This window comes from Gopherus flavomarginatus, assembly GCF_025201925.1.
Source record: "Gopherus flavomarginatus isolate rGopFla2 chromosome 13 unlocalized genomic scaffold, rGopFla2.mat.asm SUPER_13_unloc_2, whole genome shotgun sequence".
In the NCBI taxonomy this organism is placed as follows: Eukaryota; Metazoa; Chordata; order Testudines; family Testudinidae; genus Gopherus; species Gopherus flavomarginatus.
In genome coordinates this window covers 144,256-163,745 of record NW_026114610.1, presented here as the reverse complement: position 1 = coordinate 163,745, position 19,490 = coordinate 144,256, and positions in this window count along the sequence as shown.

Here is a 19,490-nt window from a genome sequence, read left to right as displayed (position 1 = left end):
TTTCCTTGGGAAAGACGGAGAAGTGGAAGCTGCATTGATTTAATCCTCTGAAAATTAAATAAGGATTAAAATATTCCCCAGACAGCTCAGTCCCAACCGTTCTCCCTCTGCTGCCAGTGAAGCTCAGTTCTGTCCCACGGCCCCAAGAACTGCTAGGTGAAAGTCCTGGGTCTGATGTGCAGTAAGGAAAAAAAAAGATAATGGATGTACCCTATCTCCTAGAACTGGAAGAAACCATTGAATCCAGCCCTTTCCTTCATTGGCCAAACCAGACAGTCTCTACGTAAAAGAATAAATGGACACAAATCAGATGTCAAGAATAATAACATTCAAAAGCCAGTTGGAGAATACTTCAATCTCCCTGGTCACTCGATTACAAACCTAAAAGTCGCAATATTACAACAAAAAAACTTCAAAAACAGACTCCAACAAAAGACTGCTGAATTGGAATTAATTTGCAGACTGGACACCATTAAATTAGGCTTGAAGAAAGAGTGGGAATGGATGGGTCATTACACAAAGTCAAACTATTGCTCCATGTTTATTTGCCCCCTACTGTTACTCACACCTTCCTGTCAACTGTTGGAAATGGACCATCCTATCACTGCAAAACAGATTTTTTCTCCTGCTGATAGTAGTTCACCTTAACTGATCACTCTCTTTATAGTGTGTATGGCAACACCCATTTTTTCATGTTCTCTGTGTGTGTGTATACATCCAATGAAGTGGATTTTAGCCCAGGAAAGCTGATGCTCAAATAAATTTGTTCATTTTCTAAGGTGCCACAAGTACTCTTCCTTCTTTTTCCAGATAAATTAATGGAGGTTAAGTCCATGAATGGCTATTAGCCAGGATGGGTAAGGAATGGTGTCCCTAGCCTCTGTTTGTCAGAGTGGTGATGGATGGCAGGATAGAGATCACTTGATCATTACCTGTTAGGTTCAGTTCTTCTGGGGCACCTGGCATTGGCCACTGTTGGCAGATAGGATGTGGAGTTGGATGGACCTTTAGTCTGACCCAGTATGGCCATTCTTATGTTTTTATGAAGGGAGGGGCAAAATCCTGTGACAGAGTTTCTGTAGTGTAGTGGTTATCACGTTTGCCTAACATGTAGAAGGTGTCTGGTTTGAAAGCAGGCAGAAACATGAGGGCTTAATTTTCCCAGCTCCTACTGGCCTGTCCCTACTGTTGTAGGAGCAGTAGTGATTTCTATGATCAAAAGGTCTCTTATACTTCCCCTGCTCCCACTTTTGTCTCCTCTCCCTCTCTGAATGCCCGTGAAGTGGCTTTACCCTTCTCGCTCCCTCCTGGACTACTCGAGGGATGAATGGGCTGGTAGAAGAGCAGAAAAGCTTCCAGGCAGACAAGGTGTCTGGGACTCTAATTAGGCAGCACTCACACACCCAGAGCATGGACACTGCCCAAGGTGGAGTGTGACCAACCAGATGCAGCCAAGTCATCTCTAGTTGCAGACCATTAGGTGCAGGTCCTTAAAAGGAGAAGGGGCCATGTGCTCAGGAGAGCACTCACAAACTTGTACCTCCAGTGAATGCCCTTTGCCCGGACCGCCTGGCCAGTGGTTCTCTGCGTTGTATTTCATTGTGCCTCAGGAAGACTTACCTTCATCGCACCGTCCATAGCTGTGCTGTGGGACACTTACCTTGCAGAATCCTGACGTGTTCAGTGCTGTGCCTGTCCTGGGAGCGTGAGTATGCGAGTGTGAGTGTGACACTCCCCTACTTCTTCTTTTGAGCTTAGCTGTCAGTATAATAAATGTGCTGCTTTCTGCCAAACTCTGGTGGGTCATTAGTCCTCCCTACACTTACTAGCTAGCCCAATTTTGGGTAACACCTGCGATAAACTCAACTCCACAGGATAGAGGGTGGTGAAATGAGCTGAGAAAAAGCCTTAGCTTCAGTATCTCCCATACGGTCCATGCTGGAGCTCTTTTTTGATTCTAGGATTGCATGGTCACCTGTGCTGATCGGTGCTCCACGCTGGGCAAACAGGAAATGAAATTCAAAAGTTCATGGGGCTTTTCCTGTCTACCTGGTCAGTGCATCCAAGTTCAGATTGCTGTCCAGAGTGGTCACAATGGTGCACTGTGGGATAGTGCCCGGAGGCCAATACCATCGAATTGCAGCCACACTAACTCTAATCCGATATGGCAATACCAATTTCAGTGCTACTTCCCTCGTCAGGGAGGAATACAGATATTGGTATTAAGAGCCCTTTATATCGATATAAAGGGCTTTCTTGTGTGGACGGGTGCAGGGTTAATGCAATTTAATGCTGCTAAATTCAATATAAACTCGTAGTGTTGACCAGGCCAGTGAGAGCAGCAGATTTCCCCTATTGTTTCTTGCACTTGTTTTCTTCACTAGCTTTTCCTCTGCACCAAGTTGCTCTTGTTCTTTGTGAGCCTGGGTAGTTCAGTTAGCAGAGCATCAGGCTTTTAATCTGAGGGTCCAGAGTTCAAGTCCCTGGTCAGGTGATAAACTACTCACCAAGCTCTTGACTGTCTTTTTGGAGTCCTCTTTGATGTTACTTTTTCTCTTCAGGATTTTCCCTTTCCTCAGAAGGGCCTTATTCTGTGTCGGTTTGAAGGGGCAACTTCCTGACAGCCCCTTTGTCCTTGCAGCCTGGAGGAATAAAGGCCTCTGGGCATATAGCCTGTTCCTTCCCTGCACACACACATACAAACACCCAGAATATCCCTAAGGAACTAGAATCACCTGCTGCCTTCCCCTGTACTGCTGGATCCCCAAACGAGGATGCTCTTCAGCCTAAACCCATGTCGCCTCTTTTCCCAGTGCCCCTCAGTCCCAACCCTTAGTCTCTCCTATGCACACTGCTCCTCACTCCCAACCAGAGCCTACTCCTCTTCACCCTTCTCCTCTGTCCCAACCCACAGCCCCCTCCTTCCCTCCAGCAGCAGGTGCTTTAGACCCCCACCTCAGGAAGATTTTCTTGCAAGGTTTCATGTATGAATCTGCATGTGGATTTTACGGTAAGTTGGAAATATGTTGGGTTGCTTGCCGAAATGATCACTTTTGGCTGGTGTTGGATTCCCAGTCTCCTTGTTATTGGGGCAGGAGAAATAAAGCATTGTTATCCTTGTTGTGTGAATTGAGGGCAGCACAACTGTACTTGGCAGACCCCGACTGAGGGACTCACTCTCAATTCAATAGCACTTGCTAGGCAGTGGACAGGGGTTCCAAAGCCAAGTGGGCTGGGTCCTAATACTAAAATTTAGATGTTAGACCAACTTTAGGATAGGGTGGGTGTGGAGGGATGAGTGAGTCCCTAGACAGCATAGTGAGTACAGTGCCTTCTTATTTTCCCTCTCTTCCACCCAGGATGGTAGGTGAACTCTACAGAGGCACCTCTGGGCTTGCACTGACTAAGGACAACAGCTGTGAGTAGGGTGCAGAGAGGGGATGGCTCATGTTAAAGGACTTTTGGTTGCTGGACTTAACAAACCGTAGGACAAAGGACACTGCCCAGCTTATTTGGGGGTGGGTCTTTTCCTCATTGTTTATGTGTTGGGGCTCCTGACATGACCTCTGCTAACCCTGGGCTAACGTTGCAATGTAGACATACCCTGAGAGGGCATCTATACTATGACAAAATCCCTGTGGCCTGTCTGGCCTGGATGATCTGATTTGGATTCCTGGGACTCAGACTGGAATCTAGACTCAGAGACCGTCACCCCTCCTGGGGTCTCGGAGGCTGGGCTCAAGCCCAAGTGTCTACACTGTAATTTTATAACCCTGCAGCACAAGCCCCACAAGCCTCAATCAACTGACCCAGTGTTTGAGAATAGTGACTTGGGTGTGTTAATGGCAGTGTAGACATAATGCTAGGCTATGTCCACACCGCATGAAACACCCATGGCTTTCCCGTGCAAGCTCAGGCTCCCAGGGCTTGGGCTGTGGGGTGGTAAATTTGCAGTGTAGATATCTTGGCTCAGGCTGAATACCGGGCTCTGGACTCCACAAGGTTGGGAGGGAGTTTAGCGAGCAAAAAAGGTAAAATGGCAGTGGAGTATTACCGCGGACTCAATGGCATTTCTCCATTGGTCTGTTTGCTTTGAGGAAGGAACAATAACACGTCCTGCTGCGTTCATTATTTCAAAGGGCGGTTTAGGATTTTCATTCTCACACACAGTGCATGAAGCAGGACTCAATCCTCGGTGGAAACTAAATGAGCTGTTCACAGATTCTGGCAGCCACAATGAGCCATTTGGTGTGAGAGCCCAGACCTGCCCCTGCCCCAGAGGGATGGGGTCATCTGCAAGAAGCTTGGAACACTGACCTATCAGCTCTTCACTCCCAAACTTTCAGTAACTCTATTGTCAGTGCCTGTGAGTGTAATTTAAACCATGACAACAGCCATCCTAGGCTGGACCAAAAGTCCTTCTAGCTCTGTGTTTTGTCCTCTGACAGTAGCCAATACCAGGTGCCCCAAGAGTTAATCAACAAAGGATCACTGGGAGTTGAACCCAGGATCTCCTGTTTATAAAACAGGGGCTTTAACCAGCTAAGCCATTGTACCTTCCTGTAACTAGAGTACAGTGTCTGCTCACACCTGACTCCCTGCCATCCCCACCGGGGCCTGATAAGCTTTGCATGTGTTTGGATTCTGCAAAGCAGAGGAGCAGGTGAGGTTTTCCTTGCAGGTTGTGTGTGTGTGAATCTTTGGCCAGTTCTGCATTACAAAGTTATTTCAGCATCATTATATTGCTCAGATGTGTGAAAAACACACAACGCTCCCTTGGTTGGCCGCTTGTGGCTGGTGTACATGCTGCTATGCCACGTCCGGCAACAAAACTGCCCTGTTTTGGTGACAAAATAAAACCACCTCAATGAGAGGCCTAGAGCTTTTTGCATCAAACTTAAAGTGACAAATTGTCAGTGTAAATGCTGCTGGTCGTTATATCACCATAACTGGCCTCCACCAGTATCCCATAATGCCTGCCGTGAACTCTCCTGCCCTGCATTCCTGCTACAGAGGCTGGGCCCCTCCCCTTTCATAGCTCCAGAAAGTTCTAACAGCTGAGCCGCTATCTACACTGGGATTAGGTTGATATACTGCATTGCCAGCCTAAGTAATGTAATTAGACCAACCTAATTTTGTAGTGTAGACCTGTCCAAAGAATCCCACACACACCTTGGGAGCAAAACTTCACCTTCTCCTCAGCTTTACAGAAGCCAAACACTAGCAACACTTGTCAGGACGCAGTGGGGATTGGCAGAGAGTCAGGTGTGGGCAAGCACAATGCTTTAAATAACAGCAGACACCATGGCTTAGTTGGTTAAAATACCTCTTTTGTAAACAGGAGATCCTGGGTTCAACTCCCAGTAGTGCCTTGGGGAGTGGCTTTTAGGGCACCTGATATTGGCTACTGTCAGAAGACAAGATTCAGAGCTAGATGGACCTATGGTTTAAATTACACTCACAGGCACTGATGATAGAGTTACTGAATGTTTGGGTGTTAAGAGCTGATAGGTCAGTAGTCCAGTCCCCTCAATGTGGTTTTACCATTTCCACTTGCTAAACTCCCTCCAAACCTCTATAAAATTACAGTGCAGACATATGGGCTTGAGCCCAACCTCTGAGGCCCGGTGAGGGTTTCTGAACCCAGGCTTCAGTGTGAACACAAATATCTGCACCACAGTTTTTAGCCTCTGAGCTTTATGTCCATGAGCCCAAGTCAGATGACCCAGGCCAGCCATGCTGCCATCTTTATCCCAGGAGAGATGGACTGTAAGGGTACGTCTCCATTGCAATGGAAGCCCAGGTGTGGCACACTGTGCTCAAAGCAGCACCTGGAAGCCCCATATTCACCACTCTCATATAATGATGACATGGTTAGTACAAGGTCTGCCTGGTGAGGAATCATTTCAAAAGTCTTGATCTGTTGAACATTAATATCTTGTTGGATTGTGTGTGCTCGCATTGGTTGAGAAGTTATGAAGTTTTGCTATGCGTGCGTTACTGAGATATGTCATGAGGTTGAGAAATGCTCACCACCAGCCTTTCAGGTGCGACAAAGGAGGAGCCAGACTCGCTGCTGGCCCATTGAAGGTATCCACATTCCCAAGGACTATCCCAGGAACCTTGTACAATGTAGGCTTCTCTGAGATAGCACAGAGACAATGGACACTGCTTGACTCACATCGTAGCAAAGGAGCTTCCTATCAAGTTGGAAGAAACTATGAAAGAGGGGAAGAGACATAGACTCATAGACTCTAGGACTGGAAGGGACCTCGAGAGGTCATCGAGTCCAGTCCCCTGCCCTCATGGCAGGACCAAATACTGTCTAGACCATCCCTAATAGACATTTATCTAACCTACTCTTAAATATCTCCAGAGGTGGAGATTCCACAACTTCCCTAGGCAATCTATTCCAGTGTTTAACTACCTTGACAGTTAGGAACTTTTTCCTAATGTCCAACCTAAATCTCCCTTGCTGCAGTTTAAGCCCATTGCTTCTTGTTCTATCATTGGAGGCTAAGGTGAACAAGTTTTCTCCCTCCTCCTGATGACACCCTTTTAGATACCTGAAAACTGCTATCACGTCCCCTCTCAGTCTTCTCTTTTCCAAACTAAACAAACCCAATTCCTTCAGCCTTCCTTCATAGGTCAAGTTCTCAAGACCTTTAATCATTGTTGTTACTCTTCTCTAGACCCTCTCCAATTTCTCCACATCTTTCTTGAAATGCGATGCCCAGAACTGGAAACAATACTCCAGTTGAGGCCTAACCAGAGCAGAGTTAAAGCGGAAGAATGACTTCCCGTGTCTTGTTTACAACACACCTGTTAATGCATCCCAGAATCACGTTTGCTTTTTTTGCAACAGTATCACACTGTTGACTCATATTAAGCTTGTGGTCCACTATGACCCCTAGATCTCTTTCTGCCATACTCCTTCCTACACAGTCTCTTCCCATTTTGTATTTGTGAAACTGATTGTTCCTTCCTAAGTGGAGCACTTTGCATTTATCTTTATTGAACTTCATCCTGTTTACCTCAGACCATTTCTCCAATTTGTCCAGATCGTTTTGAATTTTGAGCCTGTCCTCCAAAGCAGTTGCAATCCCTCCCAGTTTGGTATCGTCTGCAAACTTAATAAGCGTACTTTCTATGCCAACATCTAAATCATTGATGAAGATATTGAACAGAGCCGGTCCCAAAACAGACCCCTGTGGAACCCCACTTGTTATACCTTTCCAGCAGGATTGGGAGCCATTAATAACTACTCTCTGAGTACGGTTATAGAGCCAGTTATGCACCCACCTTATAGTAGCCTCATCTAAACTGTACTTTCCTAGTTTATCTATAAGAATATCATGCGAGACCATATCAAATGCCTTACTAAAGTCTAGGTATATCACATCCACCGCTTCTCCCTTATCCACAAGACATCATGACTTGGCCTCTCTCCTCCACAACTCAGCAGCTGGAAACACACCTGGAGGAGAAAGACTGAACTGATTCAGAAATCAGAAGAGAATAATAACAATAATACTTTCAAATCAAAGTCTCCAAACAAACTAGTATTGGTTTTTCAGCAGAAAATTTTAAGTTTGGGGAATTTAGTTTTCTCAGTCAGACCTTGCCAAGAGAAGCAGGGAGAAAATGTTTGAGTTGCCTCCTTGAGAACAGCTTGGCCTAGAGACTAGCTCTGGTTCACTGCTCTGGCCTTGCTCGGGTTGAGGGTATTTTAATAATGTGGGCAGGTCCCAGGGTGTTTGGGGGAGATGATGAGGATGTTACCTTTTGAGATAAAAACTAAGAAATACACCACTAGAGAATTTTTTTTTAAAGAAAACTGGGATTTAGACATTTTATTTAAAGGAAGAGAGTTCTGAGTAGGTTTTGTTTGCAAGAAGCAACATTGTTTGATCTGTCATTGTACCAAAGGGGGAAAATGGTTTTTACAAAGGAAGGGTGAAGACTAAACACATGTGATAAGGAGGGGATTCAAACCTATTCATGCAGAGAACAATGGATTACTAGTCCAGCACCTTAACCATTTGGCCACCTCACCTGAGCTCTGATGAAAGAGACAGGAGGAGAAAACTAAGGCTAAGAGAGATAGGGACAATAAGGAGTTTTTAAATACTAAGCGGAAGCGGGGGCTGAATGAGCTCCCCCCCTCACATCTAGTGAGGAGCTGGGGGAAAGACTTCAGGAACAGACCATGTTTGCACAGATACACCTACTCTGCCTAGGTATGCAGCATCATGGGGCTGCTTTCCCAAAATGACCAGTTTTGGCTGGTGGTGGGTTACAAATCGCTTTAGGATTGAATGGAATGAAATGTTATTATTCTTCCTGTATGAGTGAAGGGCAGCAGAACATACCTAGTCTGTCCTGATGGAGGGGTGGGTGGGTGGATGAGGAATAGCTTTTATTGGATTTTGTAGAAGTGATTGAGGACATCACCCTAAAGCAGTGGTTCCCAAACATTTCACACTGTGCCCTCTTATCCATGGCTGTGGACCCTTGGAAGCCGCGGTCAAGAACGGAGGCTGGGAGTGGGGGTGTTGCTTGCTGGAGAGAGAGGTGCAGATGGGTAAGGGGGTCAAGGCCAAGCTGGAAGCCAGAGCCCCAGGATAAGGGTGGGGTTGGGGAAGAGCTGGGACAGAGTGAAGCTGCATAGTGCTTCCTTCATGGGGACTGGCTCAGGCCCTGAGGTGCCCCCAAGAATGTTCCTCTGTGTCCCCCTAGGGGTCATGCTCCACATTTTGGGAACCACTGAACCCTACTTGCTAAGCAGGGCTAGTGATGCCAAAGCCCAGGGAAAGGGAGAACAAGTGCGGGGCCCCCAGCACTGGAACCATGTGAAGGGGCTGCAGAAGAGGGGCACTGGCTGGTGGCACGGGGAGTTAAGGGCACAGGAAGGGGCAGGAGTTAGGGGTGAACGAGGTGCAAGGGTTGGGCGTGCAGGAGCTAGCAGTAAAGGGGGAGTGGGGATCAGTCAGGGGCAATGGGGAAGTGCCAAAGTACAAGTTTTGCCCAGGGCACCATTTTCCCTAATGCTGGTCTGAGCAAACAATTGGAAATGACCCTTCAGTGAGACCAGAACCATAGTGTAGAAAAGCCCCTTTGTTAAGTGGTTGAGGCTGAGTGCTTAGGGAGATGGGTTTAAAAACAACAGGCATCTCTCTATGGAGGTTTGATTCTTGTTTGCTAGGCAAGATTGGTGTGTGGTGTCTGCATGGCTGTATTTTCAGTGTCTGATTACCCATGGTGTCACAGGGAGCCAAGTCTAGATATATTCAGAGGCTCTATGCCAGGGTTTCTCAAACTTCCTTTCACTACAACCCCCTTCTGCCAAAAAAAACTTACTACATGGCCCTGGAAAGAGGGACCAAGCCCCTCCACACTGAGCAGAGGCAGAGGAGGCAAAGTCTGAGCCCTGCCCCACTGGGGGAGGGTGAAAACCAGAGCCTGAGAGATTCAGCCCTGGGTGGTGGGGCTCAGACTTTTGGCTTCAGCCCCAGGCACCAACAAGTCTAATGCCAGCCCTGGCAACCCCATTAAAACAGGGTCACATCCCATTTTTAAAACCATCTGTGGTCTGGGAATGGCAAAGGACATCGATGAAGCAGGGTTTGTCCTTCAAAGTCCTGGAGATCATGATTCCATACACTTGCCATCATGGGGGTATAGCTCAGTGGTAGAGCGCTTGATTACAACTCATGTGGTCCTCAGTTCAAACTCCAGCGTTCTCTTAAAATTTTCTTTCTTTTTTTTAAAAAAGGAAAACATTTTCATTTCCATTCTCCATTATGTTCAGGAGCTCCACTATACGAGGGGGCTTGATATGAATGTAAACATTCAACATTTCGCTATCCAAATGCATAAAAATCTAGCAAACCTGTCCATCAGCTGAAATCAGTTTCAACCCTCTAAGGCTACGTTTAGACTACCCGCACGGGTTAAAATCGATTGCTCGGGGATCGATATATCGTGTCTCATCTAGACACGATATATCGATCCCCGAGCACGCTTATATCGATTCCGGAACTCCACCAACCCCACCGGAGTTGTGGAATCGACAGGGGGAGCAGCGGACATCAATCCCGCATGGTGAGGACTGGTGAGTAATCCGATCTTAGATATTCGACTTCAGCTACGTTATTCACGTAGCTGAAGTTGCGTATCTAAGATCGATTTCTCCCCGTAGTGTAGACCAGACCTAAGTGTCTAGTTTATGTTTTCATCAATTAAACAAAGGTATCATATGAATGTGCATTTGCAGATCCCTCTTCTCTAGGAGCTATGTTGTGCAGAAGAACAAGAACCACATCCAGTTGGGGTTCAGGATTCTGATGAGCAAAGAGCCAACAAATGTTCTGAGGGCTGGAGAAAAATGCCTTCTAGTGAGCTATTGAACGAGCTCAACCTGTTTAGCTTATCAAAAGAAGATTGAAAGGTGACTTCATTGAAGTGTTGAAGGGCCTTAATGGAGAGAAAAGATTGGGTATAAAAGGGCTCTTTATTCTAGCAGAGAAAGGCATAACAAGACCCAATTGCTGGAAGGTGAAAAGAGACAAATTCATATTACAAATAAGACACAAATATGCAACAGCGAGGATGATTCACCACAGGAACAAGCTACCAAGGAAAGTGGTGGATTTGCCATCTCCTGATGTCATTTAATGAAAACTAGATGCCTTTCTGGAATGTGTTTGCCCCCAAAAGTAGCTATTGTGTCATACAGGAGGCCTGTGATATGCAGGGGGTCAGATTAGATGCTCTAATGGTCTCTTCTGACCATAAAGTTGACTAATTTCTGAAAAACTGAGTGTAGCACTGGGAGCAGCATCTGATGTGTTACTGTCTAGCCGGCTTGCTTCCTAGAACAAACGCTCCTTGAGTGGAGTGATCCACAGGGAGTAGCTCAAACTTCCAAAGTGCCTGGCCAGGGGCAGGACATTAGCACAGCAAGGGAGGGGTGTGGCAGTGACATCGCAAAGGCATTTTGCAGGAGCTAAGACTATTGGTCAAAGGTGGTGGGGAAGTGGTGACCTCACAGAAAGATGCAACATCAGCCAGGCAGGACAGGGGCAAAGGGCCAGGGAAACCTCAGAGACCTCTGTGGCTTTGCTTCAGCAAGTCTCCTTCTCCAGGTCTCTCTTTGAGGTCTGAGAGAGTATTCGGGTTCACAGACGTGAGCGCCAGGAGGAACCTCTTTTGAGTTTTCTCCTTCCCTTTTCCTGATTTTACTAGAAAACTGCAGTCCCTGATTAGAAGGTAAGAGCCTCCTCGAGGTTTGAAACCTGTTCAGTCTGATCCATCTGTTGACAGTTGAAATCTAGGCATGGAAAATACAAGTTTAAGGACGCAGAATTTTATTCTGCACCTGGGATTTTGTCCCTTAGAATCACTGGGGACATTAGGGTTTGTCCTTTGTGTTTCACCTTTTCCTCCATCCATCCCTCCCTCCTTTCTCTTTGTCTCTTTCTTCTTTTGTCCTTTCACCTGTTCCCCTCCCAACACCAGGAGCGGTGTGTGTGTCTGTGTGTGTGTTGCGGGGGAGTGTTCGGCAGCACACACTGTGGGAGGTCCACCCAGAAATGTGGAGCTGAAATAGTGCTCGGGCAGTTATCTCCACCGGTGACCTGGGCTATCCTTTGGGCTCTCTGGTGAAAACCCTCAGCCTCCTGTCGTCAGTCTCTACCCTGATTGGCTGAGCAGGGGGTTATTGACAGGGAGGAGACTCAGGTCCTTGTTGTTCTCTTTGAAGACCAAGGAAATAAGTCAGAACCAGTTATATATTTGATGAATTCTGCTGCTTCGGTGCATTAATGGTCTCTGAGCAGTTCATGATTCTCTTTAACATTGCAGTTCTCCTAAAATACTTGCTGAATAATTACTGTGCAGTGTTGGTCTGCAGCTCATTTGAGAACACTTTACTCAAGTTAGTCAAAGTTTAAAATTCAAGATCGGATGGTTAGTCTGGAAATCAGGGCTCTTGGGTCCTATTCCCAACTCTGCCACTGGCTGGCTGTGTGATCTGAGACAAGTCAATTCTCCTTTCTCAGCCTTAGCTTCTCCCTCTTTCAAATAGGGATAATAACAATCCGCTCCTACCTACCTTACAGTATGTGGAGACAGGGCCGGCTCTTGATTTTTTGCTGCCATAAGCAAAAATAATTTGTCTGCCCCACCCGCTGCCCGAGCCCTGAGTTCTCCCCTGCACCTGCACCCCCTGCCTCCCCAGTCTGGACCTCTCCCTACCCCCATCCCCACTCCCACCCCCCTGCCACCCCAGGCCTGGGCTCTACCACCTGATCCTCACCCCCCTGCCGTCCCAGCCCTGGGCTCTCCTCCCTACACCCGCACCTCCTGCCAAGCCAGTCCTGGGCTCTGGCACACACGCACCCCATGCTTCCCCAGCTCTGGGCTCCCCCCTTCATCCCCCACCAGTGCTCCCCCACCCACACACCCCCTGCCACCCCAGCCTTAGGCTCTGCTCCCTCCACCTGCACCTCCTGCTGCCCCAGCCCTGGGCTCTGCTCCCCCCATCTGCACTCTCCTTCCGCCCCAGCTCTGGGTCACTGGTAACTTACTCCTAGGGTGGGTCATTCAGCAGGAATTTTGGATGTGTACAGAACACACATAGGATTGATTCCCACATGGTTACAGAGCTGCAGTAAAGTGGAACAATTTTCAGCTTGTGTGATTGGAAGACATCTGGATGCATATTGTAAGACTGTCCTCCATAAATGAGGAAAAGTTAAGGTGCCTTTATTATTATTTTTTTGTTCCACTCTTCGTTTCTATGGGGAATTTGCCAATGCAATATCACGGTCTTCCTTTTAAACAAACAAAAGGCAATGGCTGTTGAAAATAGCAATTCCATTCCTAAAAACCTCTGGGAAGCATTTCTTGCTCAATTTTATCCTACTTTTTCTACAGGAAATTACAGTGGATCAGTATATTTGATTTGGGAGAAATGAAGTACCAGCTGCCCAAACTGAGCTTGAGCACTCCTGAACTTTGAGGTGTTCAAATCTGGAAGGCAGGTGCTAGATTCCCTTTCTGAATATTAGCTAAATCTGGAAAGGAGAAGGCAATTTCTGCTTCCATGGCTCAGAAGTGGAAATCCTCCTACGTTCCTGGTACTGTATCTAAAGCTGCCCAGGTCCAGTAGAGCCTCCCCTCCCTTACTTTGCATTTTAAATTCTAGTGGGACCCACATACCTCCCTTGCTAGGCTTCAGATAGAGAGGGGCACTGTCCATTTAGTCCACCCAATTCCTTCTTTGGGGGCTGCAAGGTGAGGTCACACCAGTGTCCCTAAGCCAGTCTGGGGATGTCTTCTGAAGGGAGTATCTGGAACAAAGCCTTCTACTTATTGGGCACATTTGTTCCCCATTCACAGTGCCACCCCGCTCTAGCAGTGAGCTCTCCATTCACAGCAAGCTGCAGCATGAGGTTTCAACTACCATACTCCCTTCTCCTCCCTTCCCTGTTGATAGCAGCCAAGGGAATGCTGGGAAATGTAGTTCTTTCCCTGCTCCAGGGCTGGCTCTATAGGCAGGGAGCTAACGAAGGAACTACAGCTCCCAGGGACCCCTGTTGGTTCTCAGCTCCCAGGCTTCAGAGTAGCAGCCCTGTTAGTCTGTATCCGCAAAGAACAGGAGTACTTGTGGCACCTTAGAGAATAACAAATTTATTTCAGCATGAGCTTTCCTGAGCTACAGCTCACTTCTTCGGATGCATAGAATGGAACACACAGACAGGAGATATTTATACATACAGAGAACATGAAAAGATGGAAGTATGCATACCAACAGGAAGAGTCTAATCAATTGAGATGAGCTATCATCAGCAGGAGAAAAAAAAAACCTTTTGAAGTGATAATTAAGATCAACCATAGAAGGTGTGAGGAGAACTTAACATAAGGAAATAGATTCAATGAATGTAATGACCCAACCGTTCCCAGTCTCTGTTTAAGCCTGAGTTAATTGTATTTAATTTGCATATTAATTCGAGTTCAGCAGTCTCTCTTTGGAGTCTGTTTTTGAAGTTTTTTTGTTGCAAAATTGCCACCTTCAAGTCTATCACTGAGTGGTTAGAGAGATTGAAGTGCTGTCCCACTGGTTTTTGAATGTTATGATTCCTGATGTCAGATTTGTGTCCATTTATTTCTTTTGCGTAGAGACTGTCCGGTTTGGCCAATGTACATAGCAGAGGGGCAATGCTGGCACATGATGGCATATATCACGTTGGTAGATGTGCAGGTGAACGAGACCTGATGGCGTGGCTGATGTGATTAGATCCTATGATGGTGTCACTTGAATAGATATGTGAACAGTGCTGGCATTGGGCTTTGTTGCAAGGATAGGTTTCTGAGTTAGTGTTTACGTTGTATGGTGTACGGTTGCTGGTGAGTATTTGCTACAGGTTGGGAGGCTGTCTATAAGCGAGGACTGGCCTGTCTCCCAAGATCTGTGAGAGTGAGAGATCATCTTTCAGGATAGGTTGTAGATCTTTGATGATGTGCTGGAGAGGTTTCAGTTAGGGGCTGTAGGTGATGGCTAGCGGCGTTCTGTTATTTTCTTTGTTGGGCCTGTCCTGTAGTCGGTGGCTTCTGGGTACTCTTCTGGCTCTTTCAATCTGTTTTTTCACTTCAGCTGGTGGGTATTGTAGTTTTAAGAATGCTTGATAGAGATCTTGTAGGTGTTTCTCTCTGTCTGAGGGATTGGAGCAAATGCGGTTGTATCTTAGAGCTTGGCTGTAGACAATGGATCGTGTGGTGTGGTCTGGATGGAAGCTGGAGGCATGTAGGTAAGTATAGTGGTCAGTGGGTTTCCGGTATAGGGTGGTGTTTATGTGACCATCGCTTATTAGCACAGTAGTGTCTAGGAAATGGACCGCTTGTGTGGATTGGTCTAGGCTGAGGTTGATGATGGGATGGAAATTGTTAAAATCACGGTGCAATTCCTCGAGGGCTTCTTTTCCATGAGTCCAGATAATGAAGATGTCATCAGTGTAGCACAAGTAGAGTAGGGGCGTTAGGGAACGAGAGATAAAGAAGCGTTGTTCTAAGTCAGCCATAAAGATGTTGGCATACTGTGAGGCTATGCGGGTACCCATAGCAGTGCTGCTGACTTGAAGGTATATATTGTCCCCAAATGTGAAATAGTTGTGGGTGAGGACAAAGTCACAAAGTTCAGCCACTAAGTTAGCCATGATATTATTGGGGATACTGTTCCTGACGGCTTGTAATCCATCTTTGTCTGGAATGTTGGTGTAGATGGCTTCCACATCCATAGTGGCCAGGATGGTGTTTTCTGGAAGATCACCGATGAATTGTAGTTTCCTCAGGAAGTCAATGGTGTCTTGAAGATAGCTGGGAGTGCTGGTAGCATAGGGCCTGAGGAGATAGTCCACATAGCCAGACGATCCTGCTGTTAAGGTGCCAAGGCTTGAGATGATGGGGCATCCAGGATTTCCAGGTTTATGGATCTTGGGTAGCAAACAGAATACACCTGGTTGGAGTTCTAGCCATGAGTCTGTACAGATCTGTTCCTGTGCTTTTTCAGGGAGTTTTTTGAGCAGATGGTGTCGTTTCTTTTGGTAACTCTCAGTGGGATCAGAGGGTAATGGCCTGTAGAATGTGGAGTTAGAGAGCTGCCTAGCAGCCTCTCCTTCACATTCCGACCTATTCATGATAACAACAGCAGCTCCTTTGTCAGCCTTTTTTATTAGTATGTCGGAGTTGTTCTTGAGGTTGATGATGGCATTGTGTGCAGTACGGCTTAGGTTATGGAGCAAGTGATGCTGCATTCCCACAATTTCAGCCTGTGCACGTTGACAGAAGCAATCTGTGTAGAAGTCCAGTCTGTTGTTTCCACACTCATGCAGAATCCTCTTTATTATAACGTTGGTAGGAAGAATTCTGTGGGTTAGGATGTTGTTTAGAGGTGTGTTGGAAGTATTCTTTGAGTCGGAGACGACGAAAGTAGGATTCTAGGTCACCGCTCCCAGGCTGGATCCCTCTTAGCTACTGCCTCTGCAAATGGGCTGCCCCAAGTACCTGCTTGCTTTGCTGGTGCCTAGAGCCACCCCTGGGACCGACACATGTTTGTTTTCATCCTCTGAGTCAGGAAACCCACAAAAGCCTCTTCTTTTGTACTGGGGCAGGCAAAAATAAGGTGACACTAAATTATTCTGATTGCTAAAAGCAGGTTTAGGGAGTTGTGTATTTTTGAAAAAAAAAATAAAAAAAAATAATATCCTTCTAACTAGCAGCATGAGATAAAAAAAAAACACAGACAAACCTTGTCAGTAAGGGCTAATGTCCTAAATGGAAAATCAGCAGCGGTTTGTAGCTAGGGGAGCGTACAGTCTGAATGTGTATGACGTGACCCCAGCCCCCACCCCCAATAGCAGTAGGACTTGGCACTCTCTCTGTGCATTGGTGTGGTGGCTGAGTGGTTAACCAAGCAGTGACAATTCAATGAGGTTCCCTGGGTTGGTTTCACTCCTCAGGAGATTCTGCACAATAAAAATTCTGTGCACAATAGTTTAAAATTCTGCAAATTTTATTTGCCAATAAATAAATGTGGAGGCTCCAGCATGGCAGTGGGGAGCACAGGCTCCTGGATGCCCAGAGGTGGGATATCACCCTGCTGCCCCCTCTCCCTTCCAGGGAAACAGACTCTGCGGTGAGGCTGCACCTCTCTGCTGCCTACTCCCGGAGCTCCCAAAAGACTCCCCAGAACTGCTCACGAGGGGTGCATGACCACTCTTGTGGCTTCCCTTTGCTTCCCCATCAGAAAGCCTGAGCAGCTGGCCCCGGGTGATTTGAAAGGGCCCGGGGGTTCCTGCCACCACTACCGGCAGCACAGTGGGGCTAAAGCAGATTCCTGCCCATCCTCGATTCACATGGCGCACCACTCCCAGAAGCATCTGGCATGTCCCTGTGGCCCCTGTGGGGTGTGTCTCTTGCACGCTGCCCCCACCCCAGTTGCCAACTCTGCCATTGGAACTGCGGCAATGGGAGTGGCAGGGGTGCTACTTGCGAGCAGTGGTGCCAGGGGACTCTCCCAGCCTCCTTCATGTAGGAGTTGTGCCAGATGGGGGTGTGGGTCACTTTCAGGAGCTGCCTGAGATAGGTGCCACATCCCAACTCCCTGCTCCAGCCCAGAACCTGCACCTCAAGCACCCAAAATCCCTCCCAGAGCCTGCCACTGTCCCCCTTGCACCCCAACCCCCTCCCCCAGCCCAGATTCCGCACCCCATCCACACCCAAACTCCATCCCGGAGCCTGCCACCGCCCCCCCTGCTTTGTTGGCGGCTTTGTTCCAGCGGCTGGGGAAACACCACAACATTAAAGAAACCAACGGTACCAAGTCCTGCAGCGTCACCTGTGGGGTTTCCACAAGAGCATCCATGCTGAGGAGCCAGTCAGCATGTGACTGTACGACCGGATCAAACGACAGCTGGCCGAGTTCCAGGAGATGAGGCTGCAGCTGGCCGATATGAGCGGGAGCACTGAGTGAAGGAAGGGGCGGTTCCCCTAACATTTTTGCGGCCTGCAGGGAATGGAGACAAAGCAGGGGGATGCGGGGACTCAGGGCAGGACCTGTGGATCAGATAGTGCAGGACCACAGTCGATGGAGGAGGAGAGAGAGTCCTGCAAGAGGAAGCTGCTAGTGGGAAGCAGTAAGTGCAGGGTGAAAACCAGCCAGCTGAGAGTCACAGGGGTCTAGAAAATGAAATGGCAGCAGGTCCCATGGTGTAATGGGCAGCACTCAGGACTTTGGATCCTGGGTTTAAATTTCAGTGGGACCTCGTGGAGCAATGCTGGTTTCCTGCAAAGCCATGGAGCTCAATGTGCTTGGCTCCCCTCCCTCAGGGTGAAATAGAGTGAGTTTTTTCCCTCCTGCAGGGTGACTGATGCCCACTGGAGATAGGTCTTTGGTCCAGCCAGTTCAATGAGCTGGCTGCTATAGGTTGGGGTCCTTGAACTTAACACTCTGGCTGGAGAGCCCTGTGGGTTGACCATATGGTTGTTTCTCACTGCTTCATCTGATGTCCACAACTTTGGTCCCTGCAGCTGCCACACTCTTCCTCTTGCCCACATGACATTCAAAGGAAGGAGAGCCAGGGCCAGGCTTCATAGTCAGGGCTAGGCAGGAAGGAGGAAGAGTCCCAGGCTGGAGCCCAACACACCTTTCCTGCTCTGGGCACCTCTGACAGCTCCAAGGGAAGGTTCACAAGCCACAGAGCAACCGAGGGCAGGGCAAGAGGAGGAGATACCATGCCTATGCATGGCCAACAGACTGCCACAAAGACACCCAGCCAGCCTGCTCCATGCCATGCCAAACCCCCACTGAAGGCCACCCACAGACCAGCATTCGTTCTGCAGCCAGCATCACAAGATGGTTGGAAAGCAGGTGGGGCCTCTGACCGTTCCTACTCAAAGGGCTCCTTTTGGCGGTGGGGCAGGAGATATTTCCCCCAAGAGGCTCTTTCCCAGCTGCTGAGAAGCACAGAAGTACCCAGTGTTTGCTCTTGCGGTGAAAGGGGTTAATATGTTTAGGCAGCCTGGCTAGCTCAGCTGGCAGCACCTCTACCTCTTACTCTGAAGGTTGAAATTACAATTCCCTGTCTGGGTGCTTGGGGCTCCTCTTCAACAATACAACACACAATCTGCCTAAGCCCCCACCCAGTAACCTGGCTAAACTAGCCCTGGCCATTGGGTGCCTCTCAGAGATGATATTTTCCCCACTCACAACCACTGAGTGTAGCAAAGAAACTTTAAGAAAAAGGAGGAAACTCACCTTGTAATAACACCACAATCAGGATTCATAACACAACACTATGAGCAAAACACCCACCCACAGTGAGCTGGGCAGTGGCCTTTGCCTCGGGCTCTTAAATCCAGACACCAAAAGCTCTGTGGATGTGCCCCTCCCTTCACTGCACCTCACCCACAGCTGCTGTCCTGGGTCAGTGAAAACCCACAGTTCACCTCTCACGTCCCGGGGGGAAAGCCCCTTTCTTCCTCCACCCTCTGCTGTCTGGCCACATTGTCGGTCACTTGCCCTTCCCCTCTGTCACCGTTCTGCTGGCCCCTCTCTGCCCTGGGACATCTTGTGGTCCCACCAGGAGTGGAACAGACTCCCTAAAAGTAGTGACCACCAGAGCCCGAACAATAGCCCCATCCCATCCACTTGAGGCCACGCCCCTGCACCGAGCCCTTCTCCCCAAGGCCCTGCTCCCATGCTGCCTCTTCCCCCCAAGACCCTACCTCCCGCTTACTGCTATCCGCCCCCTTCCGCCTCACTCCCCCTTACGGTCATTACAAAGTGGCATGGCAGAGCCCTCCCATTTTGAAAAGTCCTGGGGTGTTGTTCCCCCCTGTTCAAGCACTCGTGGGGCCCTGCACTTCACACAGCTCTCCCTGATTTCAGCTGTTAGTGAGGGAGCCTCACTGCTAGCGCAGACTCAGCA